This window comes from Gekko japonicus, unplaced genomic scaffold, assembly GCF_001447785.1.
Source record: "Gekko japonicus isolate JY-2015 unplaced genomic scaffold, Gekko_japonicus_V1.1 scaffold698, whole genome shotgun sequence".
NCBI lineage: Eukaryota > Metazoa > Chordata > Lepidosauria > Squamata > Gekkonidae > Gekko > Gekko japonicus.
In genome coordinates this window covers 724,103-730,677 of record NW_015168069.1, presented here as the reverse complement: position 1 = coordinate 730,677, position 6,575 = coordinate 724,103, and the positions used below count along the sequence as shown (strand labels likewise).

The following is a 6,575-nucleotide window of genomic DNA, read 5'->3' as shown; positions in this document are numbered from 1 at the left end:
CGGTTGGTGACGGCTTGGGGCGGGAGGCAGATGCTGCCTGTGTGATCGCGCGTAAGTACTCCGTTTCCAACCGGCATCTATACCGGCTCAAATAGCCTGTCTGAACGCACCCTTTGAAGCCCAACTCGTCATTTTTGATTATTTACTCGTCACTAGCCTGCAGTAACACTGTCCCATATTACAAGAATTCTGAGACTAGAAATGTTTTCCGATACAGGTTTATTCTGCACCAGTGCAGCATCCGTTGTTGTGCTTCCTTGAAATCGGGTTTGATATTTAGCAGTCTTGTCTTCAGGTTCGGTTCCTACGACCACTTAAAAATGCTTTGGGCCTTGTTGACTTTGCGTGACTTTCAGAGTTTTGGAGCTTTGGAGCGACCCTTGTGAATGCTTAGGCAGATGCTGCCTGTGTGATCGCGCGTAAGTACTCCGTTTCCAACCGGCATCTATACCGGCTCAAATAGCCTGTCTGATCGCACCCTTTGAAGCCCAACTCGTCATTTTTGATTATTTACTCGTCACTAGCCTGCAGTAACACTGTCCCATATTACAAGAATTCTGAGACTAGAAATGTTTTCCGATACAGGTTTATTCTGCACCAGTGCAGCATCCGTTATTGTGTCTCCTTGAAATTAGGTTTGATAATTAGCCGTCTTGTCTTCAGGTTCGGTTTCCACGACCACTTAAAAATGCTTTGGCCCTGTTGACTTTGTGTGACTTTCAGAGTTTTAGAGCTTTGGAGCGACCCTTGTGAATGCTTCCGTATCGTAACTTCTGGCACTGTGGATACTGTTACTTTTACTGGTGTGTTTGACTCCAAAGGCAGAAGTGGTAGTTTTCCTTCCCCCCCCAACCCGAAAAATACATTTGGAGACCTCTTAAAAACCATTGGCGTGGCCCGCAAAGGAACTACCATTTGAATGCACCATTGGATGGTCCAGAAGCCTCTTTCTGTCTGTCGCTTCCAAAAAAGTGTCAGAGTTTTGTGATTCGAAGGTTAATGAGCCCCTGATCTATTGTTCTAGTCAAGCCACCCCTTTGCATTGGAGGGGAGTAAATTATATATGATTAGTCCCAGTAGCACATGCTTAAGAAATGAAAAGTAATCAAGTAGCAACTTTTCCAATTAAAATTCTGTCAGGATTAACGTAAATTTGTCATTCCTAGCCTGTAATTCCCCCCGCCCCAATACATTTTCATTCCTTCAACTCTCGCTTGCCTGGCAAAGGAAAACGCTCCCTCGTATCAGAGATTCTCTCTCTCGCTCTCTCTTTTTAAGCCCAAAGAAATAAACAGGAGACTCTTTTTTTTAAGCCCAAAGAAATAAACAGGAGACAAATCTTTTTACAGCGCATGATCTGTAATGAATGATTAAGTAAAAACACTTTATGTGAAATTATGATGTTAATAATGCTTCCGTCCCGGCGAATTTATTACACGTACATTAGGCCGCTCACTTTGATTTTGATAAAACGGAGCAGTGACCGCGTGCGAGTGATGGTTTTTATTTTTAGAAACCTCTTTTGCGAGAGCACATTTCCCGGATACTGCTGCTACTGTAATTATGTACAAAACCAATCACTCATTATACTTAGGATACATTATCTTTGAGACAGATGAGGCTAAATAAGCAAGACATTAATAATTCATCCGGCAGTTCATTATGCATGTGTTTGCCTGCTTGGTAGCTGAAATAAGCACCTCATCAAACTGATGCCTGGGCTTAAACAATAGTTCTGCGTTATTGCCGCAGCACTCAAATTTACGCTTGTTAAACTGCTACTTGGGTTATTTTATCAAGCATTCATTTATTTTATTGGTTGCCATAAATAGATGGCTGGAGATCTTCGGGCACCTGACTTGGCCACGGGTGGATACTCTGTTCTGAACCGAGGCTGGATTATCCCAGACACGGAACGAACTAAAGAGCAGGACCCTGGCCAAACCGGAGCCCCTGCTGCTTATTGTAGCTGCCAGCGTTAATCTGCCATTTACTTTGTTTCCGTATGATACTGCACATGCGCTCACAAATCTGTGTGCCTGGTAACAGCGGGACTGGAGCACTGGCCGCCATGAGAAACAGCCGCTGCGTGTGACACTTAAGCCCCAGGGTGGCAGGCTGCGGGGTGGGGGGGGGTAGCCTTCTCTGCCTTGACTGTTGTCTTGGGGGCTAGACTAAAAGACTTCTACAGCCCCTCTGAATGCCTGGATTTGATAACACCCTAAAATAACTCAATTACTTCACTCAATATATCAGAAGAAGAGATGGGATTTATACCCTGCCCTTCACTCGGAGTCTCAGAGCAGCTTACAAACTCCTTTCCCTTCCCCTCCCCACAACAGACACCCTGTGAGGTAGGTGGGGCTGAGAGAGCTCTTTCAAGAACTGTCCTTGAGAGAACAGCTCTGACAGAACTATGGCTTGCCCAAGGTCAGGGCTATTTGGGGGCAGGAACGGCGTTCCAGCTGGCTTCAGAGTTGACCACGCCCACTACAGCCAAAACCTCTGTGTTCCTGGCTACAGAGGGAAGGCCTGGAGAGCAACTCCCCCCACGGTGACTCCGAGGCGGGCCGGCCAGGGGGCCCCCTGGAAGGATCGGGGAGGCATTTAAATGCCTCCCCGTGCCTTCCCCAGCCTGTCCAAGGGCTGACTTGCCCAGGCAAGCCAAGGGAATGCACGGGGGTGTGTGTGGCCTAATATGCTAATGAGTTCCTGCTGTTGGGTGTGGCCTATTATGCTCATGAGTTCCTGCTGGGCCTTTTCTACAAAAAAAACCCTGCCCGAGGTCATCCAGCAGCTGCGAGGAGTGGGGGAATCAAACCGGGTTCTCCCAGATTAGAGTCCGTGCACTTAACGACTACAAACCACTACACCAAAGAGTGGGGGAAAGTCCTCATCCAAACTCCATTTGTCCCTGTGTGTGTTTATATATGTAGGATCCCGCATGGACCCCACTGAAATAAATGGAGATTGCTTTGTGAGTTGCCCTTGAAATCTGGCCCGTAGCTACAGTGGGGCTATTGGGGCTCCGCCCCCTTCCTTAAAGGGCCAGCCCCACACGATGTTTTTGAGAATAACTTTTGGGGGGGGAGAAGAATGGGGGGATCCTTTAAATGCTTTTGAGAAGAAGCAGGGGGTGGCTCGGGCCCCTCTCGCTTCCCTCGCTTCCCCTCCTGGAAGATTTAAAGCAGGGGTGTCGAACTCATTTGCCATGAGGGCCAGATCTGACATAAATGAGACCTTGTTATTTATTATTTATTTATTTATTTCATTGCATTTATACCTCACCCTTCCCGCAAACGGGCTCAAGGCGGCTTACACGAGCACAAAGTGCATACAATACATAAAATAGATAAAAGCAGTTAAAATTCAATTCCATCAGGATGCAAGAATAGAGAACTCCCCACATTTTGCATAGCAGAGGGGAGGGTTAAGGCCACAATTGGATGTTACACTGTCCTCCGGCGGTGTCACTCTATGGTGGAGCGGTGGTGGTAATAGCAGTGGCGGCCATGGGTTGGGCCAGGCCATGTGTGTCATAAAATGTAATGCCAGGTAGCCGAGATGTAAACTTTATAAAGGACACAAACACGAAGATTTCTTTTTTACTTAAAATAAAAACATGCTTAAAACATTAGCTCTGTAAGCTGCAAACCTACGTTTGATCTATTGACATTGACCACAGAAATCTCATGCTCAGAGTTCTGAGTCTAGGACCCAGGTTAAAACATGAAATGGGCTGAGCGACTCAGAGAGTCTGGCGAAGCAAGCGATGATGCAGCAGCAGCAGCAGAACTGGAAGCAGGAGATGGCCAATTTCACTCTGGGCCTAATCCGGCCCCCGGGCTGCATGTTTGACACCCTGATTTAAAGGGCCCTCCGCCAATCAGCTGCTCCCCGCCAATCAGCTGAAGGGCCCTTTAAATCTTGCAGGAGGGGAAGGGAGAGGGGTGGCCTCCGGCGGTTGGGCTTGGGGGCAGATTGGAGCTGACGTATAAACAATAGCAGCCCCACCAGAAATTTGTTTGCCCCACAAGCCACAAAATCCTATGGGCCTGCTTGAAATGACTTGGCAGATATCAAGCGCAGCAGTTTGGGGAAAAAACGGTTGGCCCTTTTCCACCATCAGTTTCTGCAAGAAGCAGAACACCGTTTCGCTTACACGTTATTATTTACCTCTTTATTGAAGCTGTACAATCAATAGCCCTTTGCTAAGAAATAAAAGGTGAGAAAACACATCTCGGGCTGAAACTGCGTATCGATTTGAGCGTTTTGCTTCAGATTCCTGCCAGTGCCCACACCGTTAAGGAAACAATTATTTCAAGAGTTCCCAGGTTCTGGGACCACGCTTATGGAGGTAGCTCTGAAAAATTAAATGAATAGCCAATTCTAATGTAATACTTCCCCGTTCCAGGGGAATCGCTTCTCAGAGTGCCAGACCTTGCGTCAGGGGAGGCCTTTAGTGAAAGCCAAATCGTAGAGGAATGTTCGCACGATGTTGTAATTTCAGAACAATTGGGTCAGGGGGAGAGTTGGGTTAAAAGCTCCGCTCTGCCATGATGTTCGTTGGGTGGTACTGGACTCTAACCTACCTCACAGGGGGTTATAAGGGGGGGGGAATGGGGCGGCCCCCATGAAAGCAATAGTGAGTTCCTACTTGGAAGAAGGATGGACTATAGAGGTGGTGTCAGAGCAATCCCACCCTTGAGCTTTCCCCCCAAGCAGGGCTCTAAGCAGAGGTCATTTCCTGCGGGAGCACACAGGAGCGGAGCTCTGGCAGTAAGGAGCCCAGGGGGTGGGCACATGCAACAAGCCCCGCCTCCTGCTCCCAGCAGCCCTCAGTTGGGCCATGAGAAGCAAGAAGCAGCCAGGTAAGTTGCAGAGCCCCCCCCCGGTCCCCCGTCCAAAACAGTCCAGTGGCACCTTTAAGACCAAGTTTTATTCAGGTACAAGCTCTCCCTCCTCTGTGAGGGCAGATCTGCACGTTCCCCCTCCCCCCCATAGCTAGCAATCCAAAACAGTCCAGTGGCACCTTCAAGACCAAGTTTTATTCAGGTACAAGCTCTCCCTCCTCTGTGAGGACAGATCTGCACGTCCCCCCGCCCAATAGCTAGCAATCCAAAACCGTCCAGTGGAGCCTGAGCGGTGGGTGTTGCCTTCTGACACACTTCTGGTGATGTCGGGGGTGTGGCGTATGCAAAGAAGTTATGCTAATGAGTTATGCTAATGAGCTCCTGCACCTCTTTGTCTACAAAATGACCCCTGGCTCTAAATCAAACTTTGTGGAGAGTCTCTCCCTCTCAAGAGCCAGTTTGGTGTAGTGGTTAAGAGCGTGGACTCTAATGTGGGAGAACCGGGTTTGATTCCCCACTCTTCCACTCACAGCTGCTAGATGACCTTATTTATTTATTGTCAGATTATACCCCGCCCTCCCCACAAAGCAGGCTCAGGGCGGCTTCCAATGACATAAATACATGATAAAAACATACATAATACAAATTAAAACATAACAGTTAAAATTAATACCTTGGGCAAGCCATAGTTCTGTCAGAGCTGTTCTTTCATGAGCAGTCCTCGAGAGAGCTCTCTCAGCCACACCGACCTCCCAGGGTGTCTGTTGTAGGGAGGGGAAGGGAAAGGAGTTTGTAAGCCACTCTGAGACTCCTTCTGGTAGTGAAGGGCGGGGTATAAATCCAATCCTCCTCCTCCTTCAAACTTTCAAACAGCACAAAGGTCTCAAAGAATAATCTGATTTGCTTCATAGTCACGTTGAAATAAAGTGATCGGTGTTAAGTTGTCTGTGTTCTCCTAGTGGCTCCAGAGCTTTTGGATTATGCATGACACGGTTTCAAGTTTCTCTTAAAATTGAGGGGAGATCCCTGTTTTAAGGATACAGATAGTTATTCGTTTTAGCAGTAATGCAAAGTACCCTCTGTTCTTTCTGTCAAAGCCAGACAGGGCCAGTTCATGTGACTGTAGACCTGTCAGGGTAATGCAATCTTGTACGTGAAGTGAGCTTAAACAGCAGAGGAGGAGGAGGATGTTGGATTTATACCCCGCCCTTCACTACCCGGAGGAGTCTCAGAGTGGCTCACAATCTCCTTTCCCTTCCCCTCCCCACCACAGACACCCTGTGAGCTTGTCCGTAGCGGGGATTTTGTAATTCAGGAGGCCTTTAAATAAGTCAGGGGCAATGCTCCCTCTAAGCTGTGGAGTCTTGTGAGCAAAAATTCTACTTTGTGAGCTACTGGCATTGAAGTTGTGAGCGGGCAATTTTGCTGCTGCATAAATCAGTTTGCTCTGGACTGGAGCCCTCCTCCCTGAGCTAAGACAAAAATCTGTGAGCTGGAAGCTAAAAAACTCTGAGCTAGCTCACACCAAGTCAGTTTAGAGGGAACACTGGACTCGGGGTCATGATGTCACAAAATAAAAAATTAAAATTAAAATTTTAAAAACTCATTTTTGTGGTGTTCGCACTCGGCTTGCCCACGGGGGGAAGCAAGCCACGCTTGGGGAAGGGACAGTGATGGGTAGTCCTCCAGGTGGCCCAAAGAGTCGGGGGTCCTTTGGGTGGC

General features: G+C 48.0%; 1 protein-coding gene across 1 annotated transcript in view; it reads left to right on the top strand.

Annotated features, from left to right (window-relative positions):
• Window positions 1–6,575, top strand: part of IQCH (IQ motif containing H) — a 129,100-nt gene that overhangs the window by 115,867 nt on the left and 6,658 nt on the right. The gene's annotated exons all lie outside the window — the stretch shown is intronic.